The sequence below is a fragment of the Aphis gossypii genome, chromosome 2 (assembly GCF_020184175.1).
Source record: "Aphis gossypii isolate Hap1 chromosome 2, ASM2018417v2, whole genome shotgun sequence".
NCBI classification, from domain to species: domain Eukaryota; kingdom Metazoa; phylum Arthropoda; class Insecta; order Hemiptera; family Aphididae; genus Aphis; species Aphis gossypii.
Genome location: NC_065531.1, coordinates 74,585,165 through 74,606,584, shown reverse-complemented (window position 1 = coordinate 74,606,584; position 21,420 = coordinate 74,585,165). Strand labels below are relative to the sequence as shown.

The window sequence follows — 21,420 nt, the reverse complement described above, 5'->3', positions numbered from 1 at the left end:
AAAAATGGAAAACATAAGTTAAATGTCTTTCTTTAGTGTATAGTTGAGATTAAAGATATAAATTACTACTAAAATGTCTATTTATTTATAGACTTCTCTTTTCATTGAATATAATACAAATAAAGTATAGTACTAAACTATTTAATGTTTTAATTTTTTCGTGAATGATATAATTTGGAAATATTTGCAATTGACTATGAAATAGATTTAAATTAATTTAATATTTTACAATTGTTTAGTAATGATGAAAATAAATTATATTACTTAAAAAAGGTTTAATTATGAATTATTATTGGCATCTAATAAAAAAATGAATTATTAAATATGTAATCAAAATTTGATTGAAAATGATCAATTGACATAATTGTGTTTGATGAGAACTTACAGGTGAGGTACTGATAACATAATATGTATGAGACATATTATTATGTATTTTTATACAATATTACCACTTGATTCTATACTTCACTGTTATTTATATACAATATTTTAACATAACATCTGCTACTTTTAATTGTATTCTTATTATGACAAACATATAGCTCAAAATATGATTCACGTATGTGGACAGTTAATGTTTTTAAGCCCCTGGCATGACATTGCGTTCTCTAAGCTTAAAGTTGACTGTATAAATATACAATTTTTGAGCCATTTTTGATGTGTCTTTATTTCCTCTAAACTTATGAAAGTTAGTCTTATAATAGAATATAATTTGTATTTATACATAATTTGAAATATATACATTAATATAGCATTTGTTGTTAATAATTTGTATACATAACTTTGCTGTATAATAAGTATTCAAAGAGTTTTGTCATATTTCATATTCAATTATGTTTGTTGGGAAATTTTTCTGTGCTAATAATAAGAAAAAATGACAAGCTATAATACATTTTAGAAAATTAACTAAAATATTAATTTAGAGAAGGTAATTGAGTAACGTTCATAATATTTTGCAAATATTTATTACCATGATTAAATTATGTCTGATAAAATTGATTCATATCTTAATATTTTAAATAATAATATTAGAAAAAATTTAAATTAAATGACCAATCATGATGTGACGTGACCAGCAATTAAATATAGTATACATACTACAAAAATAGTTAACTATTAATAAAATGTAACAATTAAAACTATATGTAGCTTTGTGTTTTATATTACTTTTTTTGTATAATATTTTGAAATCTGTAACTCTTAATTTGATATAATTGCTTAATTTTTTTTATAACTGAAATATCTGCTTTTTCTCGATTTCTATCTTGATCTCTTAGAATTTATCGCTCTTATGCTGTCGTTGGTCAATTTCAGTATGATCTCTTTTTCCATTATATACACCGTAATAGCATTATAGTTCCTAAAAATCATATCAATATCATTTCTACTTTCAATTCGTTATTGAAATCTATTTTTTTAATTTTGTCATTTACTATTTTGATCACATAAACTCCTTGGAACATAGAACCGGCAGAACAGTCGCAGACATAAAATATGTTTACCGAAACTCAAGCAGCTGTCGCGAATTTGGAGTCTCTTTCCATACTTTTTTCTATAATTCAATATCTCATACTAACGTAGTCTCTACAGTACGGCTACCCAAAAACATAACACAGTAACTACGTTTGACAAAATTTTATAGGAGAGCAATATCAGTAAATACCAAAAAGCCGCTATCTATCTCACAAAATTTAAACCTGAAACCTCACTTATAAATGAATTGGGACCATTTTCTACATTTTTTGATATCAATAGTTTGTCATTTTCTGTTTGTCAATTAGGAGTTAAGGACAGCTACTTTGTTTTGATTTTGATAATGGTAGAGAATTAAATAGTATGATAAAATTAAAAACACAGCAATGGCTTTTACTGTGTTTTAATTTTGGTTTTCAAAATATAAATAAATGATATTAAATCTGAATAAATCTCTAATATTAAATTATAAGTGATAATTTAATTGTTTAATATGAGTTTATATTATTAAAGTAAATAGCCATAACAAATATTATGTTAACATATTGTTATAATAAGCAGTCTTTATTTATAACTGAAACATTTTAAAAGTATCACAATTAATTAATAAATTGACAATGTTACATTTTGGCAGTCTTTGCAAATTTAAACAACAACCTATTTTCATTAAAAATATCATGAACATATTATAAACTTATTTAAATATTAAAAAATACAGCTTTCAATTTTTTAATTTAGTATAAACAATAAATAACTCATAATCATAAAAATATAAAATACCAAATATTTATATAATTATAATGTCTGTATATCAAACTAGTAACTACCTAAAACATTTTAAAAATTACTAATTATTAATAACATTCATTAATGAAAGTATCAGACAAATCAATATTTTCAACCAAGTCAGTTGAAGTCAACAAGACTGGAAGTTCAGTCCAAAATAGTTCTCTATTAGCTGGCATCAATGGGACTAATTTTTTAATTATATTTTTTTTTAGTTGGAGGTATTCCTCTGTTTTGTATTATTATGTCTGGCTCATAAACTGGTGATGTTTTTTGTGAATTTTTTTTGTAAAAAGTCCAGTTCCTGAAGAATTTCATTATCAAAGTCAGTTGAATAAAACATTGTAACAAAACCTCTTTTAAATTTAGCCATACTATATTACCTAGTTAAAAATTTTTAAGTGGATCAGATTTAATGTTTATAGCTCTTTTTACTTATCCATTGTCTGAAATTTTTTTGATCAATTATATCTAAATTCTGCCTGCTAGCTTTAATTGTATTTTTTAGGTCATCATAATCGTAAATATTTCTAACTTACCTTATTTTTGTTTCTATATTTCCATGTACTCCATCAGCAGACATATGAGTGTGACCTTTTGTTAAATATTTTATAGTTACACTTTCTACAGAATTATGATAGGAATTTAAAATACAAACTAATGCTGTAAATAGAATCCAATTCTTATTTTGACCTGTACAATTGTTACACCAAAATATAAAATCAATTGCATCTCTTTATGTTCGATTAGGGCATACCTACTGTATTATAGCCAAATGCGAGGGGTAAACCACTGTTAACTTTTGTGTGCACCAGATTACCGATTACCTATGAATACCAATGATTACCTTTGATTACCATTGATTAGCTATGATTACCAATAAAATTTAAATATTTTTAGGTTTCACATGTCTGGCTGTCTTTGGCTATCACTTAACACCAAATAAATCTATTCTTAGAGTAGGCAATACAATAATAAAATGTTCAAAAACAAAACCAAAATTATTCATAATAAATTAGTATTTAATTCAAAAAAATTATTTAAAATACCTACTTTTGAAAATACTTTGAGGCTCATAATATTTAAAAACATATTCAATACCTACATAAAAAAGTATTTGAATACACACACACATTATATAGGTACCTATATAAATTTATTATTTTATAAAATGTATACCCTCAGTTAAACCTATATTTTAAAATAATTAAAATAATTTTTAATATAACATTACAATAAAGTACCTACCTACCTACCTCGGTACCTACACATTAATAATATACATAATAAATTAATTAAAACAAAATATATAATAAAATTATGTATGTAAAAATTATTTTTTGTTTTTAATTAATATTATTTTTCATATACATCAATATTTATGGGAAAGACATATAATAATTTTCTATTGTCTTGTATGGGTTCGGGAAGAACTGTTAAAACCATATCCATACTAACACGAAGTGTCATTTTCGTTCATAGAGAAATGTTTGTTTGTTTTTTCATTTGCCATGCCTTGAACTTGTATGATACCTTCATCTTCATCAGTTTCTACTTGAATCACAACAAACATACTGAAATTTTGTTTCTTCTCTACGAGGTTTTTATTGTATCCCATAAATCTTACTAATAAATAAACTCCTGGTTTAATGTCATTCCATTCCGGTTTTTTATATTCTTCTTCGGTGTTAGTAACTTGTAACTCTTTTGAATCCAACAAAACAACATCATTATTATCTGGTCCATTAACACATAATTTTAACTCTCCATTAGAGTCTTCTGAATCTTGAAACAATACTTTAGTCTTTTGTTTTTTGTAAATGGATTTAGATTTATCTTTGTGTGAGGGTACTTTTTGCTTATTCCTTTTGTTTGTATTGTAGTTTTTACCAGGCTTATTATTTATAAACCTTTGTAGCCGCTCATTGCTTACTTTTTTATTTTTATTATCAAACAGCCAGCAAAGGCTAGACTTTTTCACTACTGTCATTGAATCTTCATCTAATGATTCATTAACAAACTCTGTTTGAGAATTAATATTATTGCTGCCTAAATTTTTTTTTTGATTTAAATATAAAGTGTTTAAGAATTTGTCAGATATTGAAAAATCTTTTAAATTTAAAGCACTACCAAAATCACCAAATTCTGATATATTATTTAAATCCTTAAATGTATCTTCTGAAATGTCATTAACCTCGTCATTAACTATTGAAGCTGTCATGCTAACAGATGATGATATATTTTCATCCATAAGTTCATCTAAATCTTCATTTACATTTTGAAGAACTAAATTTGATAAATACTGAGGTCTTAACAAAAAATCTTCATATATTTATATACCTTAAAATAAAAAAAAATTAGCAAACATTAAAAAAAAAATAACTATAGTATTTTAAATTATTTATAATTACCAAGGTTTGTTGCCATTTCTTTTGTATTTTTTAAACTTTTGGCAAGTATACTATCAATAACATCGTCACTCATACTCTCAACTGAATAGATGTTTTCCTGGACTTTTGTAGAATTTATAAAATTTCTATTATGTTTTTCTAATCGAGGAATGTTGAACTTATATACCTATGGACTGTCTAACTATATATTGTTTTTGACGCCGTCCACTTCTTGGGGTGTATTATATGTTGTTGGAAAGTTTTAATTGTATCTTTTGTATATAAGCCAGAATTCATAAGAAAATCTAAATTGTTGTATGTCCATGTCCATGCTTTATTTGGTTTCAATTTTGGTGACATCTTTATTTCCTAGACATTAGGGAAAAATCCATACCAATTACTATCTAAATTGAATGCAGGTGGATATCACATTTTTGCAACATATGTGTTTTTGGAGCCATGAAGAATGTCTGGTTGTTATACAACACTGGTAATTCATTATAACAAGTCTTTTTTAGATACATCGATACTAACTCTTTTGCATTTAATTAAATAAATTATTTCACCGGGCTTGATGGCCATGAATCCAGGCCCTTCGTCCATAATATATGCGAACTCTGGAAGATTGTTAGAGGCTTATGTAAATCTTTGCTGTAATAATTGTCGTTCAATTAAAAAGCAATGGCTTTTACCTATAATAAGTCATTATATAATGCGGTTATCGTTGATTTAAAAACATTTTCGATGTATACACATTTTGTATTTACATAAGCGATTAAATTAGTGTTTTGCGGAGAAATGGGTTTTTGTTTGAAATTTATTTAAAAACACGACATCTGTAAGAATAATTAATTGCATATGTTCTGTTTGAATTACCGGAATTTTACGTAATGCATGAAATCCCTCTGCCTGTTTTTTAAAACAACCAATCTGGTCAGAGTCGGTATAAATGCTACTTTTATTAACCAAGTGAGTTCTATATTTCTGACTTTAACGACATATGTGGTAGTCTTGAATTCAATTTTGACTACTAACGGAAATTCAGCCGAGTTAACTAGTTTAACTGGCTTTATACGTAAATACTTTTGACCCTTACCGTATTTAGCATTTCTCAAGTATTCACAAGTTTGTCTAAACATTTCAAGAGCTCCTCCCTTCCTAATCTACATATGCACCCCCATACATCAGTATTATATATATATCATTCCATGTACCCCAATTTTTTTGTGATGTGCCCTTACATCAAACTCATGACATGAATTTAAAATTATTTTTTTGTTCATTTATTTTTCGCAAGATGATTGATGCACATTTTTTTTTATTGGTATCATTTCTTTTTCCAATTGTAATGATTGAGAAAACGGTGGTAAGTTAATCGGGGACTATTATATATTTCTAAATAATTACTTGTTATATAATGAATCCTAATACAAAAAGACGGCAACAACACACACGGCCCTGTCGGCGACTAATAGTCTCCTTATATCTCTAATTCTTATACAGACAAGAGTGTGTGCGTGTGTATATGTTCATATGTGTGAGTTTTATCTTACATTTAAAGCTATCAATTATTATAATTATTATACATATGTTATTATTCCAATTATTATACATATTATTGTATTTTATTGAATATTATTTATTATACATTTAAAATTTAAGATATATGATGGCTAAGCGCACATCATTACACAATCTTTCATTTGACTCAAGTTTTGTTTTGTTCTAAATAGCGGAAACTGCGGTTTCGGTGTATGTTTGTCCAACGGTGATAGACCATCTTTCATTCGAGCGTTTTCAGCAAAGTTTCTGTTCGCATATCAACATAGACTTTTAGTAGTTATTCTTTAGGCTTGAACCCAGACGACGATTGTGTGTTTTTTGTAGATGAAGTCGGGATTTTTTTTCTGACATTATTAACTACTGCAAAACGAAAACGCTGTCTCACCAAATCGTTTTTTGAGTATTTATTTACTGTAATAACGTAGAAAGAAAAATAAAAGAAACAATTAATTATAAATGGAGGATAAGAACATATTGGGGAATATTAGTTTAAATAAATCACCGGCAAACACAAGGGACATACGCCTTGAACGAATGCCGTATTCATATAAGAAGTTAGTCATTAGAAGTTGTTTTAACTTATGAGTTATTATTTAAAAAATTTGCGCGATTACCTTCCTCCTGATCGTCGGAGGGCTCTTGAGGTCGTAGTTTGAGAACGGTCAAGTATACAGTTAGTAAAATATTTGTTGATTTATTAAATTATTAAATTATAATAAATTTAATAAATAAAATGTAATACCTACAAAATTATATAACTATATAAATATAGATGCGCATGCACCTTACCTTATTCGTAGCTGTTTGAACATGCAGTTGACGTGATAAGGACGAAAAGAATTATTTTACACTGATTAATTTCGTTTTAAGAAAAAAAGAAACGGCTCAGTTGTCGCTCGCAGGATCTTGTGAGTGTGTCTTGGGTAGTTTTAGGGGCTTCTGCACTTGTGTCTGATCGAGAGGCGCTCATGCACTTATTGCTTTGAAGGGTGCTCATGCACTGATGAGAGGAGATGACTTGGTCATGCCCACCAGAGTCATCGGCGGCCCGATCAAAGGTGTCGGCGTCTCCAAAGAAAATTGTATTATTCCTTAAATATTTATTAGGTATGACTTTTACAACATGTTAATATAATAAACAAAAAATAAAATTCCAATAAAAATATAAGTAAAAATTAATAAAATAAGTAATTTGCTGTTCTATTTAAGCATGAAAATGTGATAAAACATAATAATTTTTACATTATAAAAAGGTTAGCATGTTCAGTTTATGCTTCCTTTATATCTATGTCAAAGAAAAATAAATACCTTGCATTATCTTCAACTGTTTCAACTTTTGGTATAGGAAGAGTAGCAATAACATGTTCAATACCTATTTGAGCAAACAGAACTTACAGAATAAATTTTTTATTATTTTTATTACAAGTATAATGTGATTCTTCTTTTGGGAATTGCATCACGTGTAATATAATAGAGTTTCGCGTTTCTTCTTAGTACTTTATTTTATGTACATGTAAATTTGGATTCTTTCCGATGTTACTTATAAAAGATATCTTACCCTTTTTTGTGTGCTCAATTAAATTCTGTAACCAACTATTCGATTAGGGAAGTAAACGCATAAATGACTGTTTACAAACCTGTAGCAAATTCTCTTCGCCCGGCACTGTATATTTGATTGAACATTGTTTACGACTGCTATCAGGAATTTCTTATTTTTCCTTTCTACGCCGCTGAATACTGATCAAGGAAATTCTGCTCAACAAATAATCTGCTTGTTGTTTATAACGCAAAGACGCAAACTGTTTACGAGTCATAACAATACGATTCACAATCAATTTTTTACATTCATACGAGCATTTATAAACAACTGTTGACTCGGGTGTGCATTGTGTTACCGTTTTTGCTTTCTCCATATTTGAAAATTTATTGTTGAAAATTTGAAACGAAAAACGTGTACATGTGAGTTGTAATATTCAAGTTTTAACGTATTGACTAATATATACTGATTATGTTATCAGATGTAACATACACCGATTTCAAAAAACGTCAACAACTTCACATACAAAAAATCTTTCTTGAAATAAACTTTCTGAATTCTTAACGTACGTTTATTCATACATTATGTACAACAATCTGTTGGCAACACTCGAGCTTTATCAATTAATGTAATAAAACGGTTTTTGAAAAATTGTAACATACACCGATCTCCATGGGAGGTGTTCAATTTAGTTTTTAATAAAGATGTTTTGTATCAGAATTAGACAATAATAAAGTTTATGGAAAAGAGAAAACTAAATTTAAGTACTTATCAGCTGTATTTTTAATTTATTATGAAAATTATTTATGTTTATATTTAACTTACAACATAAACTTAAACCCATATTAAATATATTATTTTCGGCGCATCCCAAACGGCTCCCGTTCATTGTTTGCTTATTCCCAAACGGCTCCCGTCCATTGTTTGCTTATTCCCAAATGGCTCCCGTCGAAAAAGGTTTTACGAACAGGTCAACTCCCAAACGGCTCCCGTAGGAAAAAGGTATTACTAAAATACCCAAAAAAATTTCCAAACGGCTGACTGTAAATACCGATACACCGATTTTAATTGCTAAAATTTCGAAAATCGAGTTAAACATCGATTCTTATGGAAAAAAATGCAAAAAATTTGATTTTGTAGTCAGAATTAAATTATACCGATTATTTTTGTGAATAAAATCGATTTAAAAACCGATGTTCAATGCATAACGTGGTATTGCCACATTTAATGTCAAAACAAAACGTGGTATTTCCATGTTCAAATAAAAAGGTATTATAGCTTTAAAGTATTAAAACTATTTTACTATTTAAATACTATTATTTATTAAAATGTATAACCTACATTAAAAAAAAGGCAGTTAAATATTTTGTAATGAATCAAAAATAAGCTTGCGCGTTGCTATTGATGAAACTTCACCTTATAATAATATGTTAGCTGGGATGTCAATAGTTAAGTATTTTTTTAATGAACTATAAGTGATAAAATCAAGAGTGTCGACGTTCTCAATTTTATATCTTATTTTTTTATTAAATCCCATGTATTATTACGATTAATAGAGGTCGTGAGTGTATGGATTTATTAAGATTATTTAAATCAACTAGGATGCCTGAGTCTGCATGTCGTGAATATATTTATTTATAATAATCTGATATTTTATTATTTATCAGATGTATTAATATAATTTCTTACCTTAACTGTATCGAAGTTGGTTGATTGATGGTAGGTTACAAAGATCTTTTGAAATCAAGAGGTATATAATAAAATCAATTAATAACACTTGATGTTTTTAATTTGTAAGAAATTATAACAGTAACAATTTCCGTCAACCAAGCAGCAATGATCCGTGAATGGAGAGTATAGCGATCAACTCAATAAGTCGGTGTAAAAGGTATATGACAGGCTAGAATGATATTAGCAGACTGGCCACTGGCTGTATCATGTAAAGAGGGCTCTACTTATAGTATTGACTCTTGGTACTTGTTGACAGATTTGTTATGTTATTGTCGTTTATTATCAAGGTTAAAGGTACAAAGATGTGTTATGGTCAGATATATATTTTGATATTATGAATATTTTTGGATATTGTATTAAATACAGCGTTTAGATATTAATAATAGGTGTGTTATGATTAACATAATTGAAATGATGATATTCGTAATATTATGAATATCATTACATATTTACATCCACCCTAGTTTTTTTATATTATGTCCTCAATTATAAGAATTTTTATTTGTTATAAAGATATTTATATAAATTGAAAGTGGATAAATAGTTTGATTAAAATAGTTATGTAATAAAATTGGTTAAATAGTTTTGTTTAAAATAGTTATATAATATAAATAAAATTGGTTAAATAATTTTGTTTAAAATAGTTAAATATAGATATTTTCCTAATATTGGAAGCTTGAGACCATTGAATTTTACATTCAGTTGTTTCCTTAGGTATGTTATCCTTGGTTTTTATCCAGACATCTTGGTTCTGTTGGTGTTGTAGTTGCAAGTCTTTTTTTTGTTCTATGGTATTTTTTTTGTTTTCTTTGTAATTGTTCTTATGTTGTTTGTGCATGAAGAACTGAGTGAGGTTGGAGAAGATGCCAGCCATAATTTTTAGGTTCCAGCCAAAAGTTTGGTAGAGAAGTGAGATGTTAAGTCCTGTATATAGTATGCTGAGTATTAGTAACTATTAGTAATGATTTTAATTGGTCCTAAGTTTTCATAATATATACCAGATTTTGGTGTAAATCGGTTGTCGGAAAAACGTACTTGGGACACCACTAGATAGCATCCGGTGATTATCTGGATAATAATCAGACTGAATCGGACATAAAACAAAACAAAATAATCGATAGTATTAAAAATATTTATTCCGATTATTATAAATATATCTAAGTTCTTATCTTTAGCAACGTTTTATTAAATTTTCGTACCTATAGAACCTTATTAAGAAATCGAAAATGCATTTCGTATATTTTACGTCCGTGCATGGGTCATGCGCGTACGTGACCTTATGTTTCTTTTTACATATTAATTGTGTGTTTCGACTAGGTTTAGTAGTCTCCCCCTTTTCTCATAATAGCCCAGTTCGATTTCACAAATACGTACTCTGGTACGCAAATTTTCTAACTGTACATAAAAATGTTGTGTGTTAGTGGTATCGTAACATATGATGTTTAACATACTGTATTCATTAATGTTTAGTTTATCTAATATTTGTTTATTGCTTGATCCCCCAAATTGCACGATCACGCATTGGATATTATCCTTACGTAAATAATTTCGTATAAACGCGGAGTTTAAATTGTCGCTTTTGGATTTTATGCTTAGTTTAAATTGCGCAAGGCATGTGTCACGCAGTTCTGGTTTCTTCGCGAATACCCGGTGTATCTCTTTCATGGCTTTGACTATTTCACGGTCGCTCATTGGTCTGACCTCTTCGTTTCGGGGTAGGTATAATGGCCTGCCCTCGAGTTTCGTAATTTTGTAACGGTTGTAGTGATCGCTGTGCAGGACACTGCGACTACGTACTAATTATTATTTAAACGACGTAGCACGTTCCTTGGTTGAACTTGAGTTGTTTATGAGAAAGATAGATGTTTGTAAATTAAAACACTTGTTGTTTTAATTGGAATAAAATCAATGTTTTATTAAGTTTGAACAATAAAATAATAAATAAATGACATAAAACAAAGTTAAAATAGCTTACTGCTATGTAAGATTACAAGTACTGGGGATTGACCGTAAACTCGCGGCGATGTGGCTGTGACAAAGTCCACGACGAGCAATAGTCTTACTCTGGAGTTAACTACCTTCTGAATAATACTAAGTCCTCTACTCATATTTATATGAGTCCTCAATGACGTACAGGGGACTAATATTATTAATCATTTTAATCATTTTAATTAAATCTATTTTAGAGTGGTATTATATTATCATGCTGATTTACATAATTATGGAATCTATCATGTTGTTTCCGCTGATTGTGGCTAAAACTTACTATTTGCGGAAAACACGTATCTCCGGTGATCTTTGCCCTACGTAAGTATCACCAGGTGTTTCCGCTGAGTTAATCAATCGACGGAAAGAGCATGTTTTTCTGATCTCTGGCCTATTGCTATTGCTTACAATGCAGGTGTATTACTTAAATTAATACACATTTTCTACATAATTTAATAATATAACCTAATATAATATAATATAGTACAACACAATGCAGGTGCATTGGGTTTACTACATCTATACGAAAATATATTAAATAAAATAAAAATAAAAATAAAGAAAAAAATAATAATAATGTAATAATATAATAATACAATTATCCCCCTTTTATATATATATATATATATAATCAAATTATTCAGTTATTCTGAAATGTGAATACGACTTCTTCTTATCATTCGTTTTCTCATACACTTATAAGCATAGCATCTCCATGACTCTCAGTTTATACTGGGGTTTGCCTCATAGAATTCTGATGATACTCTATACGCTAGGGTCTGAAGTGCCCTCAAAATGCTTTCCTCTCCTGTCAGAGTCGGTGGTACTAATTCACGATAAATGATGGTGGTTCGTCCCACTGGGGCTCTAATAAGATATATATATATATATATGTAAACAAAAAAAACCTAATTAATATCTAAAAATGTGTTTGCAAGCATACAAATATCGTCATCAGATAACATGTTTGAACCACCAGCCGGTATATCTGGAACAGTTATTTGTGGTGCTATCTGTATATCTTCACGTACGGTGGGTTGACGATGTGCAGGCACGTTAATGATACCTTGAAAAAATTATTATAAATTAATATCATAAATGATGAAAAACAATATCATATAAATACGTACCATGAAGATTTTTTTTGGTGTCTATTAAGATCTGACTTGTATTTAAATGTCGTTGGGCAAAAAGTGCACGGGAAACGTATACCGATATGTGTTTTTTGATGAGTCGACAAATTACGCTTCGCGTTAAAAACCGATGGGCACTTATTCGCATTTAAACATGTTGTAAATGTTTTAAGTAAAAACGAAAAAATAAAGGCGACGAAACGCGGAGATACTATGTACGATATGATTGTCTTGAACAGACCAGTGTTGCCAGGTCAAATATTGTATTATTACCAGATACTCCTTTCATAAATCACCAGTTATCACCATCGATATGATACGGAAAAATCATCAGATAACCAAAAAATCGTTCTAAATTCACCATTTTTTTTTTTTTTTTTTTTGAACTTCCAATCAACTGATACTAAGTTACTAGACTGCATAAAGTCGAACAAATAACAATATATAAATATATAATAGATCTAATAAAGGTTGAAAATTGAAATATTAGTTTTAAAAGAATGACACAAAATATACCAAATAAATATCTTTTATTTTTATTGAAACAACATTTTGTAATTGATATAATATAGCGTATAGTATAATATAAACATTAACAAGTCTTATATACATAGTCTTATAGTCTTGTATATGAATAATAAAATGTTAAAACAGGTATAAACAAATCTTTTTTGTTTTAATAAAATACCTAACATCTGCAACTCACATATTATTGTGTAGGTAGTTAACATTAAAAATTAAACAGTCTTTAAGAAATAATATTTTGCAACTCGCATAGGTATTATATAGTATAGGTTCTTAATATTAAACAGGTATAAATAACAAATATATATTTTTTTAATAAAATAACATTAAAAATTAAACAGTCTTAAAGAAATAATATTTTGCAACTCGCATAGGTATTATATAGTATAGGTTCTTAATATTAAACAGGTATAAATAACAAATATATATTTTTTTAATAAAATAACATAAAAAATTAAACAGTCTTTAAGAAATAATATTTTGCAACTCGCATAGGTTCTTAACATTAAACAGGTATAAATAACAAATATAATTTAAGAATTATATATTATATAATATATAATAGAATTACTTAGGTATACATTGAATTATTGAGCTTTTTTAACATGTCATCAGTTATATCATAGTCAAAACAATTATTACCATGACTTGTTATCAACTGTTTAGAGTGTAATAAACCAGACAATGTTTTTGTAGACAATCTATTTCTAGTTTTAGTTTTATTTAAACTTATACAACTAAAAACTCTTTCCACACACGCACTACTATGCGGTAGTACAAATAAATATGAAAAGAATTCATTTAACATAGGAAATAACAACTCATCATCACCTTTTGTAACACTTAAGTTTGTTTTCCAAAAGTTATTTATATCTTGACTTTTACTATAAGGAACTGCTAATTCTCTTGATTTAACACGTTGACTACCAAGCATTATTTTTAAAAATTGTCCTATAGTACCATGAGAGTACTCAAGTTTTCTCACTGAATCATTCATTCTGTACCATGAGTATACTCGAATTATCTCAATAAAATTTTTATTTTATTCATCATTAGCGCCATCTATTTGTTTATATTTGTACCAAAAGTATATAATTATCTAATAATACATGTTTTTAACCTCTATTGGCCGTGGGAGCACTGGAGCTCTCTCAAAAATCAAGATACTAAATTATTTTTTAAAATATCTCAATTGTGTATAATTTATATATAATTCATACTTTTGTTAATGTTAAAATATAATTGAACAGCAAAATTAACAATTTAAAAAATATAACAAAATCATTAAACATTTTACAATAAATCTAAAAGATAAAATAAACAAAAATAAAATATTAAATCCTTTAATAATTATGAACATCCTGTTATTTTTTAAAAAAATGTAATAAACTGAAAATGACAAATATAATATTAAGTATATAAAATATACAAATCAAAACATTAAAATTAATTACTTATGAGAAGCTTGGAAACATTCTAAACAAAAGGCTGGATTTTTTTCACAAGAATTGCAATATAATGTGGTAGTTTTACAAGTTTTTTGTGCAACTGCTCTTCCTTTTTCACTGACCAGTTTTTCATAGCACTTGACACACCTACGCCTTTTCTTTTTATTGCCTTGTCCTAATTTTTCATCTGTTTCAATAAATTTATGTTTTCTAGAAGATGGTGAAACTAAATTAAAATCTTGTGATTTGACTAACTCTTCTATAATTTGCTGTCTAAAATTTGAGATCTGAATTTTATTTCCAGTTAATTCTTTATAAATTAATAATGAATTTACCACAGCTGTACCCAATAAAAGTTGAAATGCCACTTTGTGGTACCATCTAATGGTTTTTCTAAGAGGTGTAAAATAACTTGTCATTTGATCTGACACATCAATCCCTTGTTTGTTCTTATTATAAAAAATTATAGCCTCTGGCTTTTTTATTACAACACCATTTCTACTTGTCTTTCCAGTACTAATCATTTCTATACCATGTTTAGTTGACACCATTCTAACATCCCTTTTATCTTTCCAAATGCTCACCACTACACCTTTATCATCTTCTTTACCTTTAATTTCACCTTTTTTAATTTTTGCATTTGTTATATCTTTTGGAAATCCTTTTGCATTTTTTCTTAGGGTACCAACCATATGAGTATCTTTACTTAGTAATATATGGGCAAGATTTAAACTAGTATAATAATTGTCAATAATTAATGTCCTTCCTTTATATAGGTAATCATTCATAAGTTGTAAAACTACTTTAGTAGCAGTAGTTATTTCAGAACATGTTGGGGTTGTATTTTTACCACTATAAATAATACAATCATATGTGTAACCTATGTTATCACATATTTTAAATAATTTAACACCATATTTAGAAGTTTTATTTGGTATGTACTGTTTAAATATTAGTCTGCCTCTAAATGGAATCATGGTTTCATCAATCACAATATTTTCTCCAGGTACCTTAATTTTTTTAAAAATACTAACTAATTTACAAACTAGAGGTTGAATTTTACCCAATCTATCACCTTCAATTATTGAATCATTATCAGCTACATGAAAAAATCTCAGCAACTCTTGAAATCTATTTCTGGGCATAATTTTAGAGATGAAAGTATTATGAAAAAATTTTTGCCTACTCCAATAGTCTGATATTTTAGGATAGGATACAAGTCCTGTATACATAACAATTCCTAAAAATTGTTTCACTTCCATAGAATTAGTATTTGTCCATGTATTTTTATACCTTAATGCCTGTCTATTTGTTTCAACAACAATAGTATCCAATATATCATCATTAAGAAATAAATTATAAACATCTATAGGCTTACAATCTGGTCCTAAGTCACATAACAAAGATCTGTTTTCCTCAAATACAAAATGACTTTGATTGAATGCTGATATAAAAATTATAACTAAATATCTTATACCTAAGTATAATATTTATAATTTATATCATATACATACTAGTAACATTATTCCACTGTTGAGAATTTTCAGTAGTGGTATTAGAAAAACTACTTTGGGAAGTATCATTTACACTAGGAATATCAGAATCTGAACTGTCTGAACTTTGGTCAGAACTAGTAGGTTTATAATCACTGCCAGAATCATATTCAAAAGACTCGTCTAAAGCTTCTAAAATATTATCTAAGTCCATTATATTTTGTGTAGAGTTATAATAAAATGAAGATCAAATATTTAGAATCAAATTTACTAAATTAACAATAAATATACAAACTTATATCATATTCATATCTGTTCCATAATCAATGATAATAATTATTAGATTTCCCTCCAAATTAATTAATATTATATTAATTAGATAAAACAATAATCATATGATAATATTCTTATCAAAGGAGATTAAAATAATAATTTTTCATCAGATGGTTATATTTTCTTAAAAATAAATAAAAATTTTATGAGGGAACTCGGGGACTCACAAAAATTTGAACACTCAATTATATCACTTGTGTACCGTGTGAAGACTCGAGTTCTCACGCCTAAATAATTTCATAATCATAAAATATATGTAAATTCAGTCATATTTTATATAAGACGATTTTTTGTATCATTAAATGTTAATGAAATATTGGTTTGGTACAAGAGGGAAAAACCTAAAAATATGCACAGTACACACGAGTAAAAATAATGAGAGTACCCTAGTACTCTCATGGTAGTCAACGTGTTAAACAATCGCCATTCTCTATCCAAACTGTTGACATCAGGTATTAAATTATTGAAATGCTGTGCTATAGGTCCTAATGATTCGACGTTACCAACATTTTTAGGGTCAAGAAATGACATTCCTTTTAAAATCTTCATTTCATTGCTGTTAAATGGGAATCTTGTAAATATTTGTTTGGCCAACTCAATGTAAAATTCAAGACATTTGGTTTGAAAAAATATTTTATCGATGGTATTTAAAACATTATTGGATAAAGCTGCAGCTACTTTAGGTCCAAAATAAATGTCCTCATTTGGTTTAAAATTAACAGGATTTCTGTATTGTAGTTCACTTATGTCAATAGATTTTAAAATATTGTCTCTTATGTAACAGCTCAGGATGAATTTGTACGTTTCAGCCATACGTGAGTATAAAAGATATACTTTCGGTTTTTCTGATTGAAATTCAGCATTCAAATCAGTTATAACAGGTAATATATATTCAAGAAATTCAAAATAACAGTTTATAAATTGGATTGTGTAAACATTTATAAATATTTTTACAAGCATGGGTAGCCAACTTATCGTTTTCAAAATTTTGTAGGGTAAAGTATGCTTTTAATGCTTCAAACTGCTCTATAACACGTTTTACAGCAGCATTGACTGATAGCCAACGAGTCTGTGATGGTTGTAACAACTTATTTGGTTTTAAATCATAAAATATTTGGAATTCCTCAAATTCAGTTTGCCTTTTATAACTCTGGTGCATAAAAATGTAGATATCCCTGATTAACGTCTCTACTTCAACAGGAAGTTTTGTACATGCATAATTTGCACACAGAGCTAATGAATGGCACACACACTTCATTACGAACAATTTTGGTATATCTTTTTGAAGTAATGTTTTCAACGAATTATTTAATCCCATCATGGAATTGGCTCCATCGGATGCAAAACCAATCATATTTGTTTGATATGGTATTTGGTGCTCAATAAAAAAGTTTTTAATAACAAAATACATATTTTTGGAAGTGGCATCAGATAAAGGCATTAGGTTTAAAAATTTGTCTTTTATATTCCAATCAATGTTCATTCTTACAACTAGGGCAATATGTTTAATGGAACTAATATCAGTGGATTCATCCACCATTAACGAAAATTTATTCGTTTTCATTTCATTAAGAATGTTATCAAAGTCAGTTAAACCGATAACATTATTAATTATAGCCGTTGATTTTGTACGATTGCACGTTATTTTTGAAGAATCTTCATTAAGTTTTAAGGACAATAACATTGTAACCAAATGATCAACTGAATTAATAGAAATATTATGTTCGGCTATAAATGAAGCTATTTTAATTTCAGCGATTTCTATTTTTTTTTTTTGCAACTAAATGATTTTTAGTACTTGCCAGATCACGGACGGAAGGTAATTTTGAACAGGACATACTTTTTTCATGTTTTGACGTAGATTCGTGTTTTTTGACAGATGCAATACCTCCTTTGTAGTCACTTCGACAAGCTTTACATTTGAAAAAACGTGGGCCTTTTGTACTTGAACATATCCATGTGTATTCATTTTCCCATAATGTATTGTACTTGTGATCATAATTTAGTTTTCTCTTTTTTGTCAAATTTCTCCTTTTCTCTTCTTCTGTATTATACCCATCGGATTCAGACATCCTAAAATTAATAAATACATATAAAGTAATTGTATGAAGAATAAAACATTTTAACTTAATAAATACTTAATAGTGACACGAAATACCAAATGTGGAGATTGGGATTTGTCGTCTGATGGCGAACTATAGTGAACTTTGACAGTTTGACGTTTGACTAGCTGCTATTGTCCATTGCTTTATTTGTTTACAATGTTTTGGGGGGAAATGATATTATAAATTTATAACGACGATAAATAAAACCACTGATAGCACTTTCAAAACATTCGATTATGAGTGTTGATAACAGAGGCACCTTTAGCGGGCGGGCCATCCCCCGTCACCCGCCCACCTTTGATTTACATTGGTCATTTTGTCATAGTAGGTATATTATTCAGGGATGGTGTAAAATGTGGTATAATTTTAAAAAAAAATCAACGCTAAAAAACGATAAAATATATAAAACCATTAATGGGCTAAAATCACCAGATTTTACATAATTTTCAAAAGTTTTTCACCAGTCACCAAGTTGCATCAAAAATCACCATATCTGGTGATAAATCACCAGACCTGGCAACACATCTGTTCAACAGACTGAACGTACATCGACGGTTAACGGAGCAAGTGTATATGAGTATGACAATTAGGTATATCACTATAGATTTTTAACTATTTTGGGTATCGATAAAATTCCTGAAACTGACCTGCGCATGTCGAGAATAGACCGGTTGGGACAGGGCATTTCCGCTAACAATAGAATACTTATACATGTAGTGTTTCTCGAACCAATAGTCTCGTAAAACCCAACGACGTATTATTTAATTTGTAACACATTTTATATATGATTTATATTACTCACCTAAAGATGTGATTGTACTATACGTTTTTCACCATGACTCCTACTCATCATTTTTTTCATGGAAAGATTTTTTTTTGTTCATATATTCTAATATCTTATAATTATATTCAATATTTAATACATCTAAAATTAAACATCTAATTTTTTTCGTTTTTACTAATTCTAATTTTTTCTTATTTTCTTACTTTTTACCTAATTTTAAATTTAAATTAAATATAATATTACTTAAGCTAATATTAAAATTATTTACATTATTTAACCTATGAATATAAATCTTATATAATAACTCCTCCCAATAGTTTTTTCCTATGGAGGAGTTACGATAAAAACACTTATTTAATATTTTATCTAACCAATTATTATGATTTATTTTAAATATATAATAATTACAAACTAAACTATTATCTATTAGATGGAGTTTCCATTGGTATGCCCATCGTCGCAATGTAATTGATAGGCTTCTTCGAAGATTTCACGTAAGAAAAATTCAATATCGAAGCTCGAGTATTTGGTTATATCCTCGATTAACCATTGCGGTCTACCAATAAACTTATTATTAATAAACTTAAACCATCTTGAGCTTTTTCCAAGATGGTACTTACTATAGAAATTTCTTTTTCTTAACCTACAATCTAAACATAATAAATCTAAACTACATTCTTTACAAGTAACTTTAATTAATTCTTCAAACGTAGTATTCAAATAAAAATAGAATACTTCATATACTAAAAAATAACTGACTTGTTTTTATTTTACACAAAAGTACATTAAACAGTGTGTCGTCTTTTGGGTAGTGAGTTGGTAATGTTATACTGTGGTCCGTATGGTCCATCGTTTTCGTCTGTACAGCTTGTCTGTGATTGAGGGGAGATATCAGAAAGAATTTCCTAAAACATGAAATATTAAAATATTTGTTTTTTATAAAGTAGGTTTTGTTATATTACCTCATTAAATATAGTGTAAAATGATGGCGGTGAAAAAGGTTTCTCGTATCCCTATAAAATATAATATATTAATATTGGTATAAGACTGACTTGTGAAATTGTAGTCATTTACATGTGTTGCAATAAAAATGTTAATGCTTTTCACGAGATTTGTCATATTTTCAAGCGTTTTAGTTTCAACCTTGGTATTTGTTTTTAAGTATGACGCGATTTGATTAATTTTCTGTATTACGAGCGGTTTAACGATTTTTAAATTACGTTTACATACACGAAACAATTTATCGAATAAACATTTAGTTATGGTCACGTCGGTACAAGGGTTGTGCGCGTATGTTATCGCATGATTTTTATTATATATTTGATTATGTGTTTCTGTTAAATTTAGTTACCTTCCTTTTTTTTCGACGTGCCCTATTTCTTCTGAAACAATTACTTGTTTTGTTCTTATGTTTTTGAGTTGTAAATAAAAAAAATGATTATTCATTACATCATAACTACTTATTTCTAACATTGGATAATTTCCTAGACCTAATCGTTCCATTATTTCTTTGTCCGTACTTCCATTCAAAAATACAATAATTGGTTTAATTGTATTCTTTTCTAAATATCATTTAATGTATTTAATGTTAAGATTGCTGTTTCTCGTATTTATGCTGTCTCGCATTTGTCTTAATACCGAACATGGGATTTAGACTGATAATGGGAGTTAAAGATAATTATATTTCCAAAAACAATTTCAAGAGACAATGAAAATAAGAAAAAATTATAAATGTTGGAAGAATTAATATCTAATTATTTTCCAATAACAACATACCTGATAAACGAGTTTACTAAATAATAATAAAAATGATATAACTATGACTACTTATAAAAATAAAAAAAAAAACATTAGAGGACCCTACACCTGACACCAAATTTTATGTAGTAACCAATGATGGTTGCTGCACGCTTCTTTTACGACGAATGCACGTTCCGTTGTAGGTTGGAGAGATGAGGTATATAAGTTAAACAATAGATTAATAAGATAATTAAGATGTTTATTAACTTGTTAAACAATAAATGAAAAAGCTTTCGATAGCGTAAGCACAAGTACTAAACTACCGGAGAGCAAGTGACAACACTGACTAAGTCTAACTGACTCTTAGGATCAGTAGAATCAGGAGACAGCATC

The 21,420-nt window shown here is 28.1% G+C and overlaps 3 long non-coding RNA genes across 3 annotated transcripts; all 3 read right to left on the bottom strand.

Annotated features, from left to right (window-relative positions):
- Nucleotides 1-7,177: 7,177 nt before the first annotated feature.
- LOC126550488 (uncharacterized) lies at nucleotides 7,178-8,016 on the bottom strand. Its single transcript, XR_007604603.1, has 3 exons — nucleotides 7,850-8,016; nucleotides 7,521-7,795; nucleotides 7,178-7,303 (listed from the first exon to the last, which is right to left on the bottom strand). It is a non-coding gene; the product is annotated as an uncharacterized LOC126550488 (long non-coding RNA).
- A 2,271-nt stretch (nucleotides 8,017-10,287) lies between these two features.
- LOC126550489 (uncharacterized) lies at nucleotides 10,288-10,798 on the bottom strand. Its single transcript, XR_007604604.1, has 3 exons — nucleotides 10,680-10,798; nucleotides 10,479-10,564; nucleotides 10,288-10,404 (listed from the first exon to the last, which is right to left on the bottom strand). It is a non-coding gene; the product is annotated as an uncharacterized LOC126550489 (long non-coding RNA).
- Nucleotides 10,799-19,979: 9,181 nt separating this feature from the next.
- LOC126550487 (uncharacterized) lies at nucleotides 19,980-20,455 on the bottom strand. Its single transcript, XR_007604602.1, has 3 exons — nucleotides 20,362-20,455; nucleotides 20,250-20,300; nucleotides 19,980-20,192 (listed from the first exon to the last, which is right to left on the bottom strand). It is a non-coding gene; the product is annotated as an uncharacterized LOC126550487 (long non-coding RNA).
- Nucleotides 20,456-21,420: the final 965 nt, after the last annotated feature.